The sequence below is a fragment of the Cibotium barometz genome, chromosome 37 (genome assembly GCF_041138505.1).
Source record: "Cibotium barometz isolate CiBa-2024 chromosome 37, ASM4113850v1, whole genome shotgun sequence".
NCBI lineage: Eukaryota > Viridiplantae > Streptophyta > Polypodiopsida > Cyatheales > Cibotiaceae > Cibotium > Cibotium barometz.
In genome coordinates, this window is record NC_141082.1 from 7,468,108 (window position 1) to 7,486,381 (window position 18,274).

The 18,274-nt window shown below is 41.4% G+C and overlaps 1 pseudogene across 2 annotated transcripts; it reads left to right on the forward strand.

Annotated features, from left to right (window-relative positions):
* Positions 1-13,647: 13,647 nt before the first annotated feature.
* On the forward strand, positions 13,648-17,273 carry LOC147616884 (exocyst complex component EXO70B1 pseudogene; annotated as a pseudogene). Of its 2 annotated transcripts, none has more exons than XR_015262346.1 (2): positions 13,648-14,099; positions 14,345-17,273. The product of XR_015262346.1 is annotated as an exocyst complex component EXO70B1 pseudogene, transcript variant X2 (transcript). The 2 variants fall into 2 exon arrangements; XR_015262345.1 differs by having other exon boundaries at positions 13,939-14,219.
* Positions 17,274-18,274: the final 1,001 nt, after the last annotated feature.

Genomic DNA, 18,274 nt, shown 5'->3' on the forward strand with positions numbered 1-18,274 from the left:
ATTATCTTACATCAAGGAGTCAAGGTAGATACACCAAAGGGTCATACATTCAAGATATGAAGCAATGGTGTCTAAAGCTACAACTTGGACGGGCGCTCGTAATGGTGTGATGAAGTAATTATGGCGATTCCCACTTTAAGAGCGTGTGGTAGAAAGTTAGGATAAAGTCCTAAGTGATTTAATTCATGGATATATTATGAGAGTAGTCATTGTAATAGCATTAGGCCTCTTATGAGCCTAAAATGCCCGGTCTCGCGGGCCACAGTTTAAGTGAGTGTGAACACTTATGGCCATGTATATAAGTGAATATCTCTCATAATACAACATACTCTCCCATTGTACGATTGAGTCTTGCTCTTGCTAATCTCTCTCCTTAATACATGCTAGTGAGTGTGTGTGAGTGAAGTGAGGTCAGAGGAGGGATGAGTACCCGTAGTGTAATGCGGCGGTGTGACAATGCTCGCGGGAGGTGCGGTGGAATTGCTTCTCAAGGAGTTATAGAGCTTGGAGACCTCAAGGGTTATGAGCTCAACCATTGGAAAGATCCTCAACGACAGTTGCGGTTCACCAGGTAATCTCTTGTTGGATGTGTTTCAAGGGGGGTTAGGGTGAGCCATAACAGCATGTCTGGAGATGAGACCTATTCGAGTAGTTCTTTGGCAATTGTTGAGGGACTATCATGGCTTTTGGGTCTACCTCTTGGGGGGATTCTCAAAAAGTGCTTGGTGGTTGAAACTTCTGTTAAGCTCTCGGATTTCCTCAGTTGGTTTTGCGTTAGGCGTGGATGAACTTGCTACAGTTTGAATTGCTTGAGGTTTCTCCTGCAATCGAGCTTGACAGTCCTTAACTAGCTCTTGAGTGGCCTTCAGTCTCCCCTTCTCATCAATCGGGTTTGGATGTTCAGCTAACTTCCTAGATAGCCAACTGGGGTCTATATGCTCTCTTGCTTAAGGGGAAGATGATAGTATCTTTCTTTCATCAGATGAGGAAGATGGCACATTGGTAGTTGTCCCCTTGTTGGACCCACTTTTTATAACACGGCTATCTCCCTTGTTGATCTTTATCGCATTTTTTCTTTTGAGAGCGCCTAGTTGCTCGTGCTTGTTTAGGAACCTCGTTTAGAAGATAAGATCCTTGCATGTCTTGAGGTTTTCTACTTCTGTGAAGTAGACACTTTGGTGCAGTAAGCAACATGGGTTGTGGATTTTCTCTTACTTTGCATTTGAGTGATTGCATTCAGAGGCACTGTGTAGATGAAACTATCTCGTATACTTAGCAAGTTAATGCTAGTGTTGGGTTTAGCTTCATTTCCCTTCCCCATTATACCCGTTCTTAATGGGAAATCCTTGTACATATGGTCTATCCCACAACATGTGCATAGGGAGAATTCAAGAGTACTCACCATGCCTTTCTTGACTAGAGATTTGGCTATTCGATGAGGTATGGCACAATGATAGCATTGCATAGGGAGTCGTTTAGACATGCTCTTCAAGTATCATCCTCGTTGTGTTGGCTGCTAAGTATACGGGGTACATGTGGTCACCTTCCATCACGTAGTGACTTAGGATTTGCGGGGGTGGGCTGCTTGGCTAAGGGGGTTCAAAGATGGTGTTGTTGATAGCTTTTCCCTCCTCACCTTCTTCAAAGATTTTGGTCAGGGTTAACTGATGTGAACAGGGGTTACTCTAGGTAAGAGTGGTGGGCCAATGTGCGCTTCATAATAAGGATCCATATGGTATCTAGGAATACCCTGCAAGGCAGGTAGTTGCTGTACATATGTGCCGTGTGCTAGCTATAGAGTTTTGGGTGGGCTCTTTCTCTTTGGTAAGAGGTCTCTGGATCTTGGTGAGCTAGCTCTTGACCTAGGCCTGGTGTTGGCCTACAATCCTAGAATGAATCTATTGTTTGGCAGTCGGCATGGCTCCCTAGGCCATTGGATCAATCTAGATTGGGTTATTTCTGCCCTGCCCTAGCTCCGGTCTTAGATCTAGCGAAGGTGTGGCAGTACCTTTTGGTTGATGATCCATTCCCGTGTCCCTGGGATGGGGCTCTTCTGATTGTTTGTTTCCCAAGATAAAGTTTCTTAGTCTCGAGGCAAGACTCCTTTGTGAATGTGGAGGGGATCGTGGGTCTTACTCTTGAGTCAATGGTCCACATGCTTGGATGTTCTTTGCTTTCACTGGTGCTATCAAGGATCAAAACCACGCTGTGTTGACCGAAGGGCCAGATCTAAAAAGTGATTGAGTATAGGAGGATTGCCAAAAATCGAGCAAGCAGCAAATAGAGCAACATTAAACTGATCTAGGCTCCTCCTTCCTCGCTAATTCAACATTTAAATACTAGGCTGCAATCCCAACACCCTAATGAAGATAAAGTATATATGCTTGCAAGGTTTAAATGATTCCTCCTTCACATCCCTAAGAGTGAAAGCTAGAAAAGAGAACCTAGGAAACTTGCATATATTAACTGCATAAGAGACTCTTGATTCCCTCAACTTAGAGGTGGCAACCCAAAAACTATGAGACTTTCCCTAGCACACAATTGACTCACGCACCACCTCCCCACAAAAGATTAGCCTTCTTTATGGATGCTTGGGCCTCCTTGCTTATCTTCTCCTTCCATCTCATGACACGTCCATCCCCTCTCTTAGTTGCTTGCACATTGCATGGTGTTGCTTGTATAGCTGCCACATGCTGTGTCACACCATCCAAAATAAAACCTCAAGCTAAAAGTCTACTAGTATCCTCTTCATCCAATTCCTTTAGCAACTTTCCATACAAGAGGTGCACTCCCACAATTTCTAATAATCTTCTCATCCACTCGTGCAGATTCCATCACACTGAAAGGACAAAACCAAAACACATGCCAACTCTCTCTATCCTTATAATGATGCGGACCCTTGAAGCAAGGTGCAAGAATACCCTTTTGTCTTCCATGTCTTCCATCATGAATGAACATGCCACAATGCCTGTGCTTCTCCCTTTCAACACACCCCAACAGTAGTAGATTGACAACCTGACTTGGTCCTTTGGATAGCCCACTCAGTGATATCTACCTCGTGCTCTTTTGGAATGCCAATAGGATGAGCACACTTGGACTTTTTATTTTTGAATTGAATGGTCACAGTTTCATACTCAGGTCGATGGCTATCCATACCTAGCACTATGTTAGCATCTACTTTTCTTCTCTTCCTCAACACACTTCTTTGCTCTGCATGTTACATATACGAGGAGTACATATATCTTTTTCTTCCAACACCACATATGTCAAATCAACTAATCTTTTTTTTGCACCAATTCCCTCATCACCATACACGAGCCTTTTCTGCAATTACCTCAAAGCCGCCCGCCGCAGCCCTCATGTCTCCTTGTTAAGTATGCTTTGTAATGAGCACTTTGAAGCACATCCATTGCAAGATCAGTAGCATAAGCAGAGAACAGAGTGACTTGTTGTTGTGCATACCCCAGGGCAGTCCTCATAGATTCATTCACCATTCTCCCGATGTAACATCCATTTTAACCAATGGCATCCACGCACTTCCCACCAAGCAAGCCATGTCTTCAATGATGGGATGTACTCCTCCCGTGCATGCCCCAATCTAGAAAGAGACAAGTTTGTCTTTTGTTGTTTTTGCAGCAACCTCACTTAGTGCATCTCTCCATTACCTAGATAGTTGTTTGTGCTCCTCTTGATATTATGGCTTAATACACTTGGCATGCTCCAACATACTCTTCTCCCCCAATGAAATGAGCATGATCTTTCTTTGTGTAGAATAACATTTTTTTCACCTCTATTGAAGATTGTCCGAACTACCAAACCAATTGGCATGTGCTTCATCAGCCCACCATAAAGCCATTACATTGGGCAGCCCCATATCCACTGCTCCATTGTGTCATTTAGCATTGTCCAAAATACCACTTGCACATTTATGTTTTCAACCTTAAACTCTCTGATTGCAATAATAAGTAACTCACGTAGAAATGGATGATAAATATGTGTACTCATAGTCTTCAGTGCACATGATCACAGTGGACCCATTGGTTTTCAAGAGGGCCTCCTGGTCTCATTTAGTTCACCAAGTCCACCCCACTACCAGGTCCAATTGATCACATTTTAAACACATGGGGATCATTGCTACTTCCCATCTGATGGAGAAAAAGGATGCTGTGGAAAAAAGGGTAACATCTACTAGTCTTCTCTTTCAAATCAAGAAGTGCCTCCAAACCCATAGACATTCTGGCATGAATGTCCATTGACCTCTGAATCCTGTATGCAATTAATTTTAGTAATTGAAGATTATGTCATAGGCCACATAGCCCTGTATACAAAGTATAGTAAAACCAACACTCAAAACAACATTACCTCTCCCTTGCACTAGCGGTGTAACCTTCTCCTTTAGTTTCTTGACAATAAGCTCTCCCTCTTCAATATCAACCTCATTCTCATCAACCATCATCTACATAATTATATCATAGGCCACTGAGGTATCAATTTACTTACATTTACCTTGAAGATCATATGGCATTCTCTTGCACACCAAAGAGTTAACAAATTCCTAAGCTACTCTAGAAACCCCCTTAGAGACTGGATGAGAGTGATGCCCTTGGTGAATAACACAGCTTGCTGTGTGACCATCATTTAGATAGCAGTAGTCACAAACTACCAGGCACTTTGGAGAGGTAGAGCAATGACGACACACCAAAGTTCCATTATCAGGGGTTAGCAAACCAATTCATGGTGCTTGCTTGATCTTTCCCTTCCATTGAGATTGATTACATTGTTTTATTCTTTCAAAGAAAGGACACTCCACATTGTAGCAATGCAAGTGACCACCACAGACACTCCACATTGTAGCAATGCAAGTGACCACCACCAGACACTTCTTCAAACAACACCCACATGAAATGTTCTTTTGTGCAAGTCTTGTACTCCACCCAAACATGGTTGTTGTATCTTTGTTCTTTTGTGCAAGTCTTGTACTCCACCCAAACATGGTTGTTGTATCTTTGCTCCATACTGGCCATTGGTTTTCCCTTTGGTGACACTAGCAATTCAAAAACCACATTACCATCACAAATTTTTGGAAGTTCCTTAACTTGCTTTATGTCAGTCTAACATCCATGAGAGCCAAAAGTAAGGAATCATTCAAGGGAAGAGCTAGGATGCTATGAACTTTGTCTTCCAAGGGATGACATATCAAAGGTTTGGTAAGACTTTGCGGAGTGTTAATTAAGGGCTTCCCAAGGGGTTCATCTTCCTACTCCAACTCTAGGTCAATAGTGTGCTTGCTAGATTCTCTAGAACCAAACTTAGGTAATTCAAGGCCTTTAGAGGTAGGCACATAGTCTGTGTGAGAAGAAACTAATCCATTATTCAAGGTGGAGATTGTGTACTCTCTTGACACATAAGGGCATAGCTTGAATGCATAAATACCACCCATTAGTTGAATCCTCTCCACATAGTTGATGGGGCCAAGATTGTGGTAGCTTATAGATAATTCTCTTGGCCATACATAGAAGTATTCTTAAAGTTCTTTCTCGATCATTATGATTTCTTCATTAAAAAAATGCAAAGAAAGAAGTCGCGATGACCCAAAAGAGAGAACATCAATGACATGCATCATTGCTCTATCCTAATCAGAGATTAGGCTTGCATGGCACATGAGAAAATATATACGTCTTCAAAAGACATACCCTCATTTTTAATAAATAGAGATTAAAGACTCTAGCACCCCACATCACAATCTGATAGTACAACCCCATACCGTTGTAAAATATTATCATTTATTATAGGAATATATTTATTTATCAGGTTTAAAAATGTTTCTTGAAATCATTTGTTTTGAAACACAACCATTTAACACGTCCCAATGCTCCATTACTCTGGATTTAAATACCATTGACCCCCTGTCACACTACCTCCTATCCTTTAATGAGCTGCAAGCTATAAGCGGTGGGTTTCCTTTAAGCTGCACAAGCACTCAAGCTTGGATTGCATGCACTCAAAACATCCTTGCTCACCTTGACGATGGTGTGCCAAAGCCCAAGCGCCATCACCGCTTGGGCTATCATCGCCTTAGTGCTTGATCACCTTAACCATCTTGTGCATAGTTATTCCATTTGGATGGATGCATTCAAAGCATTTCGACCATGGTGGCCCAAGCCAAGCATCGGCACCGCTTGGGGTCTAGTGCACATAGTGCATAGGTCCTTAAGCTCTTAAGCTGCAAGCATTCAAAGAAGTTCAGTGGTGCTGCTCACCTTGGTCATGTTGTGCACATTCTACAATAAGTGTGTTCCAAGAGAGAACATCCTATGAACCACAGTGGTCCTTGCTAACCTCAACCATGGTTTACATGATCCTAAGTGCCGGCACTTGGGCTTTCATGGCCTTAGTGCACATGATGCATGTGCATCTCACCACCTAAGTGCTTTCTCACATTAACCCTCTTGTACATATCTTATGCTTACTCTCTTGTGTAATATGGTCCTACAGAGACCTTCTTTGCTCTTCGACCACGGTGGCCCGAGCCCAAGCAACGTTGCTTGGGTTGTCTTTGCTATAGGAGAGTCTAAATACATGGTCTAGATTGGTTATTAATACATGGTCTAAATACATTATCTTTTCCATCTATGCCATTTCTTTAATGGGAGATCATCATGCCACCAAAGAAGAAGAGACAACTCAAGAAACAACTTCAAATGGAGTCATCAATGGCTGTGAGTGAAACCTTGTAAGGCGCTACTTTTATTTCAGAGTTCTCTTTAAGATGAATTTATTTTATTTCATGTTGCTCTGATAACCCACATCTTAGGCTAAGGAGCCCGCATAAGAGATTGAGGCTAGTAATGACGACTCACTTGTAGCTCCTCTATCAATAATCAATGCCTATGGAAACATGCTTGTATATTGCAATGTAATTTTAAATATATAACCTAAGGCTAATTTTTATATAGAATTCTAAAAGACAAACAAGCAAAACAGGTTTGTCCAAGACAAACACAAGCACATTATAGTCTATAGTCTATGGCAAACAAGCACTATAGATTTGGAAAATATTGAGATTATGAAAGGCGGTGACATTTTCTCTTTGTTTAGGATCTTGGATGTTTCAAAATGTCCACCTATTCCCTTATGTTGCATGTTTGTTTATCCTAGAGTTCGAGGGCTTAGGTGTGATCTGTCTCTTCTCTCAAAGTAGCATTGGAAGGAGAGTCTTATTGTCTAGAGAAAGGTGTTTTTATTGTCTCGGTCACTTCTCCATCTGGAGAAGAAATTATTGTGAATGATGAGATTCGGGCTTCATGGGATGTCCATTGGCAAGAGGTGAATAAGGAATTCAAGCAAGAACTCAAAGGTAAAAAGAGCCTTACATTCATGTTAGAAAGGATGTTTTACATCTGGGAAGGTAATCACCGAACTGTCGCATGGCTAGAGCTTACATCTGAGAAGTGGAAAGATGAGAGGAAATGGCATATTTGAGTCTCAAGAAATGAAATCATATCACTTGCACACATCTCAAGCCTCTCTATGAGTACAAGTCTCAATCTTGTAAACTAATTATGCTTGAGTCTATTGCACAAACTCATCATCATGAGTAAACTTAGATTACATCCACCTTAGTTTAATCACATTAATCATGTTTAATTAGTGTAGGATTAGGCTTGATTAGGTAGATGTTTTGCTAGTAGGAGAGCTTAATCCATGGATTTCAACATGGTATCAGAGCCTTCCCTCTCTCCTTTAACTTCTCATTAGCTAATCTTTGCATAATTAGTACTAATCTCATCATTAAGTTCACTAATCATCATCTTATCTTCACTACCTTCTTGTGGCCAAAAATTCATTTGCTTGATTCTCCTTGTACTCACAAACATTGAAGAAATCCTCTTAGCCACACATTATCCACACCTCTAGGGGGGAAGCCACAACTCCAAGCATTCATACTAAATCGCATGCTACAGCTTGAATTTGGTGCTCTTTCGGTTGACTGGTTTTTCTCTTCATTCTCCCCAACCACCACTACAAATTGAGCTGAGATCTCTTGGGGGCTTGTTAGTCATCATGTAAGGAGCCTACAGTTTAAATCTTGTGTGATTTGGTGCAACAAGCGAGGTACACGAACTAAAAATACAGTCGGTGTTTTGCAGTAGATACGCGCGATTTGGTGGGTTTTTGAGCTGAATCTTCCACGTAGGACTTTGATCCTAATCAAGGGAAATAAGATTTGGTAAGAAGGTCCTTCAATGGTAGCTTCCACAAGCTCAACTGAAGCCTCCAAAAATTTGGCTTGCTAATCATCCTAATTAAGCACTAATCACTATCATTAGTGTAGCATTAGCAAAAATTGGGCCAACCAAAATTCAAAATTGGAAAAATAGGGTGTAAATCGATTGTGGTAATCTCTCTCTTGCATCCAAATTCATCACATCTATTTGCATTGATCAATTTGAGTGGGTTTTATTACATTCAATGCATTTTTAGTACATAAGCTTGCATCTTATCACTTGCATTATCTTGTAATCAGTCATTGCACAAAAAATTAGAGCCGAATCTTGTAAGAGAGTACAAACACTACCATAGAGACTTGTCACAAGCTCACTTGCCCTTTATTTTTTCCCGTCTTTCTTTGTCTCAACTTGCCTTGGTTGTAATGTAATCTGTGACAAAACTTCCGTTACTTTCTTACATGTGGTATCAGTATCAGCTATATGCTGCATCCTGTAAGCAAATGTATACTAAGTTCTCCACCATAGTTCTTACGATAGCATGCAATTTGCAAAACTTGATAGTCATTTTTCCCAAACATTCTTGTCAAAATAATGGGGAGTATGCACAACAGAAGCAATAGTTGATGGCAAGATAGAACAACATATATAGGAGAGAAAAAGAACACAAGATATATAGAAAGCTTCTATATTACTTTCTATTTCAGCCACTCCAAAGTTGGCTTGACCTTCATCTTCAAGTGTTGTGTCACTTGAGTTGTGTTGTGTTACAAAAAGTGAAGCCTCCTGCCCTTGATATAGGTTCACCAAGGGCTAGGGTTGGGCCAACCCTAGATCCCTTTTCCACCCACATGCCCACTTTATTTGGGGTGTGTTCACACCTACATGACCTCTTTCTCTCATCCTTTATCACTTATACATCATATATTTCAACACCCCCTCTCAATGCCACCATGGGACAATGCCAAACATGGAGCAAGGTGAGCATTGGACATACAAGAACAAAATCACCCCCTCTCAACCATAGGATAGAAGACAAGGTAGGTAGCCTTTATAAATTAGGCTTTTATAAAAGTGACGAGTTATAGAGTAATGTGGTTCACCCCCAATTCTAGCAAACATGCTTCACTCCTCAATTAGAAGAGTTTCTTATCATGTGAGGAACTCCCAAAATTCCCCTCAACCTTAGTAACATCTTTGGTACCATCTCTTCCCCTTAGTGGTTTTGTGCACCACACTTGTTGCTCCTTTGCTTTGATGAAACCATCTTCTTGCAAAAGACAAACTTCAAGTGGGATTTGGATGTACCATTCTTCATTACCTTGGCTTCATTGGTTGCATCTTCGTGCTTCTCCAATCCTTTCTCGTGGTAGACACACTTCATGCGTACATGTATTTTTCCAATCATGCTAGCTTCCTTAGTCTAGCTGCCACGTAGACTAACACAAGGCTGCCATCCATGTTTTAATAGCTTATGCATGTGCTTCTCAATATGCTTCTTGCTTCCACCTTCCTCTTCATCATGATGCATATAGTAGATGACTTCCATGCATATGAGTTCATCAAAAAAATTTAGGATCGGATTTCATGCTTGATGCGTTGATTTTGCTTGGTTTCAGAAATTGTGCATACCTTGCACTTCCAAAGCGAGAACGGCAAAAATAATTTCTTCCTCCGCTTGCCTCTCGAGCTTGAAAGAAATGAGGGAAAACCTTTGAGAAAAAGAACTTTGTAGAAAGGATTAAAGAAAACCTTTGAAAGGTTTGAAAAAACCTTAATAAAGAAGGTTTGGTTTTTTTTCTTTTTAAAAAAAAACTTTGATGATGAAAAAAAGCAAGGTTTTTAAACCTTTGGGATTGCGTTGTTTTCCTGTCGACTGTTGCGCCTTTTATGTTGTTGCTCACTCAGAAGGAAACGACGCTTACAAAGCTTGGCTTACCATACAAGGTGGTAGGCTCACCAGTTCGTCGACGGACTGTGATGGAAATGGACGGAAACTTCGACGACGACGGAAATGCTGGACGGTCGACGGAAAAAAACGCAAAATGGACGGAAATTCAGAGCTACGCTCTTTTTTTTTTTTCCTTGCACTTTGTCTTCTACCTCTTTGATTGTGAGTAAAGCTTTACAAGGAGCTCCAATGCGTCCTTTTCAATACTCCAAGGCTTCAAAGAGAGATGTCGACGGACGGAACCAGATTCACGGAAAAATGGACGGAAATCTTGACGGAAAAACCAGAAATTTTACCAATTTTGCTTGTGTTTTTTGCATTCTTATCTTCTTTGCTCAAGATCTTGAATTTGATGATGAGAATCTCCTCTTTTGTTGCCTTCCTTCTTGATGCCTTTTTGCTTCTCACCTTCTTCTACCACCGTACTTCTTGATGAGGATGTGAATGGCTTATGAAAGTGAGAGAGAGAGAGAGAAAAAGGGATTGAAGGGGAACTTAGCCTTTGCAAGGCTCTGATACCATGTCAAAATAGTAGGGAGTATGCACAACGGAAGCAATAGTTGATGGCAAGATAGAACAACATATATGAGAGAGAAAAAAGAACACAAGATGTATAGAAAGCTTCTATACTACCTTCTATTTCAGCCACTCCAAAGTTGGCTTGACCTTCACCTTCAAGTGTTGTGTCACTTGAGTTGTGTTGTGTCACAAAAAGTGAAGCCCCCTGCCCTTTATATAGGGTTCACCAAGGGCTGGGGTTGGGCCAACCCTAGATCCCTTTTCCACCCCCATGCCCACTTTATTTGGGGTGTGTTCACACTTACATGACCTCTTTCTCTCACCCTTTATCACTTGTACATCATATATTTCAACAATTCATACATCCTACAGGATGCCATTCCACTAAATATTCATCGTGATCTCTTACACTAAGGAATTCACCTTTTGATTCACATTTTACCACATTAAGGATTTCTATTTGATTAAAAATATATATCTTTAAAACCTCATGATCTTCTTTTAGCACTTGTCAAAATAATGTTAAATTTCATGGTGGATCACAGCTTATGGATTGTTGAAAGTATTTAATTAAAATTTAAAAGTAAACACAAGAAATTAAGAAAAATTAAGAGGCTAAAGTATTCCACTAATTAAGCTCATATTAGCATAGATTAAGTACAACTTTTATATAGCTCCATTAAGCTTCATACACCATACAATGGCAAACATGTGGCCATGACAACCATAACTGTTTTTACCATTCTTGTACACCTTTTTCCCTTTTACATTTGACCAAATAAAATAACCAGCCATACAATGTGATGCATCAAAAATTTAAGGTCCATGCTCCCCCTCAAGTGACACAAAATCCATCATTATAATTCTAATAGTCACCTTAGTGACACAAACTAAAGGTCCATGCTCCTTCTCAAACAACACAACATCCATCACTATATTTTTTAATAGTTCCGTTAGTGATGTTTGTTAGTCGATTTATGGCCCATGCTAAGAAATTTTATGGCCCATGCTCCCCTCAACGACACAAAATCCATCATTATAATTTCTAATAGCCCCCTTAGTGATGTTTGTAAGTTAATTTATGGCCCTTGCTAGAAAAAGAAGCCTCAATCATATTTAGGCACTACCTATCAAAGGCACTTTACATTATGATGTTTATTGTCCTTTAGAGAACCTAACATGTTCTTCTTCCATGCATGACATTTTAGCTTATAAGTTTGGGATATGTGAGGGTCATACCTTTCACAATCCTAATGGTTATCATAATGTAGGATTATATAATGAATATGATGTAGCTAAGATAATATATGTCGTCACACTAGATATGGTTGCCTTATGTGTGCAGTGTTGTACATTTCCCCTTTGCTTTTGCTTATTTTGCAAGCTCCATGCAATAAGGATTGTTGTTTCTTTACTTTCCATCCTCATCTCTTATTGCTCTATAAGATTATGGCACCATCATATGTATATGATCTTATCTACATACATGATTTGCACCTTCTATCATCAATAATGCCGTTGCATTGACCCATAGAATCCTAGACAATTATTAAAACCTATTAATTAATTGGGATAGATGGATGATGTTAAAAGAGCTTGAATCTAAATCATTAAAGCTCCAATAAAGCTTTTTCCTTATTGTACTACGTGAGTGTGAAGATGTGGATTTAGTAGGAATTATCTCTTCAAAAAAAAGTTTTCTTCCTTCTCTCTAGGGCTACCTCATGGTGAGTGTCAAGATGGGTGGAAGTATCTCCAAAAAGAGTACCTAGCCCATGGGTTGAATCCCACATCTCTCTAGCCAATCATGGGCTACCTCATGGTGAGTGTCAAGATGGGTGGAAGTATCTCCAAAAGAGTACCTAGCCCATGGGTTGAATCCCACATCTCTCTAGCCAATCATGTAGATTTAGTTCCAACTGCCATAGCTACTAGATGACAAACCATAATAGTAGATTGGTAGGGTGTGTGTGTGTGTGCGCACACGCGCGTGCGTTTGTTTGTGTTTGGGGGCATGTATCATAGAATTTGATTCATGCTTTCATGGGAAAAACACTTGAATTTTGTTGATCTTGTTTGAGTTCATAACCATATAATATCTTTAAATTGATTTAAATATTGTTGTGAGATTGTATGCCATTTGAGCAATGCCAGCATTGGATTCACGTGGGCAGCTTGTGCAAACACCACATGCCATTAATGAATAATTTTGAATTGCTTGCAAGCATCTCATCACCAAAGTTATGTGCCTCAATATTTATGAAGTTCCATATTCCAATCCTACTTTTTCCATGTTGAGAGGCACATGAGGAAAGTATCCTTCTTAAGCTCATAAACATTCTACTAGATATTACATTCATAATTCTTCAATTTAAGGAGGCATATGAGAAGAAAGTCATAAACACATTCGTATTTGCACAAAATAAGCTCTTGTTTTTTTTAGGTAGGAGATATTATTTGTTGCCATGTGCAATACAGTATATTGCCAAGAAAGCCACTCCAAAAGGTAGCCATGAAATGGAATTATTAAAGTTTCAAAAACTGTTAATGAAAGCTATATGCCATGCAACTTTGAGCCACAAGTGGTATGGGCCAAGCAAAGTGACTAAGTGAATGGCAACTATTATATCGTCCCGTGAAAACGATTACCCACCATTCATTTTTGAAATAGTGCAAGGAGAAATTTTTAGAATTTTGAAACTTTTGATGTATTTTCAAATTGTGTTGAAGATTGTGTTGCATTGCGCCACCCTAGTTTCTTCCTTATGGTAATGAATGCATTTGAGAGGTTGCTCTCTACAATCTAGCCCCTCCTCCCCATGCGAAGGAGAGAGATCCCTCGTCCATTGAGGCTATTAATAGACTTACCTCCACCCATTTGGCTTGGACGAAGTAGGTCCTTCATCTGTGAACGACGCACATAGTCTGAGGTTAGCAAACACACAAGAAGAACAAGGCATGTCCATGCATTTGATATCATGGAGACTTTACCCCCCATGCATGTCATGTCATCGAGACTCTGCCTACTAGGCAACCTCTAGACGCAAGTCTCAGAGGCCATCGTAGACCGTCCGCCCATCCTTGTCCATATTTGGCCGGTCGACCCCTATTTGGGTGCAGGGACGCATATGTAAAAGCAAAGGCCCTTGCCCTGTTTGAAGAAGTCAGTAACGAATAATAATTGTATACAACACACTAAATTTGATCTGAAAATTGTGCAATTCTTAGAAAGTTTGACTTGTTTGTTTGTTTGATATATCTCGTACGCCTACGACGGAACGCACGCCATTCCGGCAGTCTTCTGGCCATTCCGGCCGTTTTTGCTTGACGAAACGGCCCACCAATCCTGCGCTTCCGGCAGAGATTCCGTTTAACAGCAGACAAAGACAAGTAGGGCAAGGGCAAGGGCAAGGGCAAGCTCTCTCTCTCTCTCTCTCCCCACCCCCCAATCGCCATGTCTCTTAGGCAGGTCTGAAGCTATTGTTTTGCAGCGCAACTTCGCCATCGCCATTGTGAAGCAGGTCCTGTCAGGGTCGCCATAGCTTTTGTTAGGGTTTTGCAAAAGAGTTTTTTTCTTCGTATATCTGTTAGGGTTTTTCCATCCCTTTGAGAACCAGGTCCTTGCTGAAGTTAGGTTTTTTTGCAGCTTCTGCATCGCCATAGCATCGAGCAGCTCTGTTAGGGTTCCGCAGCACAAAGCCATGGACGGCTCAAGCGGAGAAGATCGTGTGGTAGCCACTGCTCACCATATCCTAAGAACCCTCAGTTCATCACACACGGACGACATGCTGCGCATCCTCTCCACCTTCGACGATCGCTTCTCGCGGTTCAGCCTTTCAATGCCCCGCAGTGCAGCAGGCTCTCTCTCTGCACCGTCCGATTTCGTCTTACAGAACGGAAGAGATCAGCAAGCGTCGCCATCGCCAGATAATCATATTGATGATGGTGGGCATGGTGATGGTGATGATGAGGATCGGCTTCCCCCTGCTCTGCAATCCGCTGAAGAGATCATCATGCGATGGGATTTTGGCTCCTCTGAATCAGCCAGGCAAACGTTTCTCTGGTCAGCTAAACGAGAAGAGGTGAGTGGCTACCTGGATGCTGTAGATAGCTCGCATGCCCTCATTGATTCCCTGTCTTCCTCTTCTTCAGAGGCTTCCCGCCTTGTAGATCATGCTCAGAACGTCCTGCAGTTTGCCATGCTCCGCCTGGAGGCAGAGTTCTGCCATGTCCTCCAGCAGCACAGTGAACCTGCAGATCCAGATTGGTTGTTTAATCTCGTGTCCAGCCGTTCCTCCTGCAATGGAGGCTTCAGCCTCAGCAGCGGCAGTAGCAGCCGTAGGGCCGAAGAAGAACAGGAGAATGGCATTGACCGTCTCCACAAGGAAGGTCATGCTGATGAAGCTCCTGAAGAAGGAGAAGAAGAAGGTATAGCCAAATCACATCCCATCTCGGACATGACAATTGACTTGCTGCCGCCCGAAGTTGTCTCAGATCTGTACAACATCGCCATGCGAATGCTCCGCTCTGGCTACCACACAGAGTGCATCCAGGTCTATGTTGGCATCAGAAAGGCAACCCTAGAAGAAAGCCTGCAGAAGCTAGGGCAAGAGAAATTAACCTTTGAGGAAGTACAGAGAATGTCATGGGAGCTGCTCGAGAGTGAGATTGGTAAGTGGATCCAAGCCATGAAAATCGCTGCTGGATGCCTTTTCCCTAGTGAGAAGCAGCTCTGTCAAAGTATCTTTGCAGATTCACATGCCATTTCAGAGTCATGTTTCATTGATGTTGCCAAGACAGCCCTCATGCAACTCCTCAACTTTGGAGAAGCCATAGCAATTGGCCGTAGAGCTCCAGAAAAGCTCTTCAAAATTCTGGACATGTACGAGTGCCTGCGTGATTTGCTTCCTTCCATCGAGTCCATTTTCGGAGGGGCATCTTCTGCAGGTGTAAGGTCAGAGGCATCTGCCATTCTGACCAGGCTTGGCGATGCTGCTCGTGGAACATTTGCAGAGTTTGAGAATGCAATCCAACGTGAGACCTCTAAGAACCCTGTGCCTGGTGGTGCTGTCCATCCTGTAGCCCGCTATGTCATGAATTACATGAGATTCCTATCTGATTATTACACAGAAACTATGGATCAGTTGCTTTGGGATAGGAAAGATGTTCAGATTGGAAATTCTAATCAGAGAGTTTCAGATCAAAGCCCTTTATCGGCAGTAACTCTGAGTTTAATGGAAAACCTAGAGAGAAATCTTGATGCCAAGTCAAAATTGTACAGGGATCCTGCCCTAGCTTATTTGTTCTTGATGAATAATGTTCACTACATTGGTCAGAAGGTGAAAGACTCTGGTGTTAGGAAGCTTCTGGGTGATGAGTGGATCAAAAGAAACAATGGCAAATTGCGTCAGTATCACAACAGCTACAGAAGAACCGCATGGACAAAAGTCCTTGCTTGTTTAAAGGATGAGGGCATCAACATCAGTGGGGGCTCTGCCAGTGGTGCATCAAGGAATGTGCTCAAGGATAGGTTCAAAAACTTCAATGCTGCCTTTGAGGAGAATGTCAAAACTCAGTGCAGTTGGATTGTTTCAGACCCTCAGCTATGCACTGAACTGAGAATCTCCATCACTGAGATGATTCTTCCTGCATATCGCTCTTTTCTTGGCCGGTTTCAGAACCACTTGGATGTAGTGAGACATCCAGAGAAGTATGTCAAGTACACACCAGAGGATTTGGAGGCCTACTTGAATGATTTGTTTGAAGGCAGTTCAGGCTCTATGAATAAGAGGAAATCATTTCCAGCTGCAGGAAGTGCCCAGTGACATCGTGGAGGGGTTTTTGGGTCCACAACGCAACCTGTTCTGGTTCAGACACTCTTGAACTAGGCAATCAAATGCAGGTGAATGTGTGCCTACAAGTGAGTTTTTTGGTTGGAACTAAAGTGTTTACTCATGATTATATTATCCTTTATCAGAGTGTTCACTTATTCGGTGAAGAAATGTTCCCTAGTTTGGAGAAGGTGGTATGTTCTGTAAAAAAAAACATTTACAGTTGCATGTTTTGTTCAACCTTTCTTTATCTGCATCAGATAACTGTCGATACCCCTGTTCAGGGGCTCACAGCATCTGAAGTTCACAGAAGGCACTTGTTGCACTACCGTTGTACTGTGTACAGATGTTTTTAAAGGCATGGTAAATCTTGAAAGTATGCCCAAATGCCGTGTTCTTATGGAGAAGGAGGTGCCAACAGTTCATGTCTAGTCATGTCTAGGGCAGCAACGGTGGCCCTCCGAACATTCTGCAAACATCTACATCTTCCAGTGCTCTCTACACTGTGTGAACACATTACTGCAAGTGGGAAGGTGGTGTTCAGGCCCAGGGTATTGTAGAGAGTTGTTTTCTGCCAAACACTGCACTAGATCCATTCCATCCATCTGGCTTACATCGACCGAGCGAATGGGGGTGTAATCTGCTCTAAACACTACTCTTATATATGCTCAACCTTTTTTTTTTTGGTCTTTTTAGATTCTATATAAAGCAAAATGCTCTTTTTCTGCTCTTTATTGTCTAAAAGTGTGCTCTTTTAAGAGCAGGTCTTGAAAGCAGTATGTGTGATGAGGAACTTCAACTTGCTGAGAGGGGGGGTTCGAGCTTTGGGTTGTTTTTTTTGCCAGGGCAGCTTCCCTTTGGCTCAAACACATGCTGTCTATGTATTGTCTCGTAACATCTTGTGCATAGTCTCTCTAACTTAAGACTTTTCCTGTGTTTTCTTGTTTCCAATAGAAAGAGGCTCTTATAATGTTTGCAAGTGTACAAATAAAACTTAAGAGGCTCTCGATTTGGAGTGAGAGACTCTGAGAGAGAGAGAGAGAGAGGGAGCATTGAAGTCTTGCTAGTAAGACATGGCTTTTGATCAAATCCTATTTTATAACTGAAACATCAACTAATATTCTTACTTCTACAAATATTGCAAATTTTGGTACATCTAAGTCGGATAGTCAAACGGTGCCTTTATGATCTCAATCTTGCTTTCCTCTTGCTGGTGTTGTATCACTGTGTTGCTTTTGTTTACGTGTGGGGCATGACCGAGTAGGAGACACGTACGTAAGTCTAGCTGGCAAGGTAGTATAAACGAAAATGCAGAGGTCTAGGCCTATTTAAATGCCATGTAGGCATGCATTATGTCTTATGCAAGTGCCACGCCCTTTCGCAAATGGGGTTTCCAACTTGTTTTTTTGAATACTTTTTCACATGCATTTAAGTTTGTATCATTAGCATCCGAAATATTTCCTCCTAGAATATGTATTTTGACATAAATGCAAGTTTTGTTTCAAAATTCTCTTCGAAAAATGAAGAGATTGCAAAGAACATTTTAAGTTTTACTAAAGGAAACCAAAAACACACTAAACAATAAGTATATTAGCATTAATACACATTAAGGAAGAAAAATGGGCCATGTAAAGAAAGGATCAAGAAGTGGTTAAGGTAATGAATCGAGGATATAAAGGGAGGTAACTAGCCTAAAAAGTGTCACTTTCACCCCTATATTGGGGGTTAGTGTATAAAATGTTGGT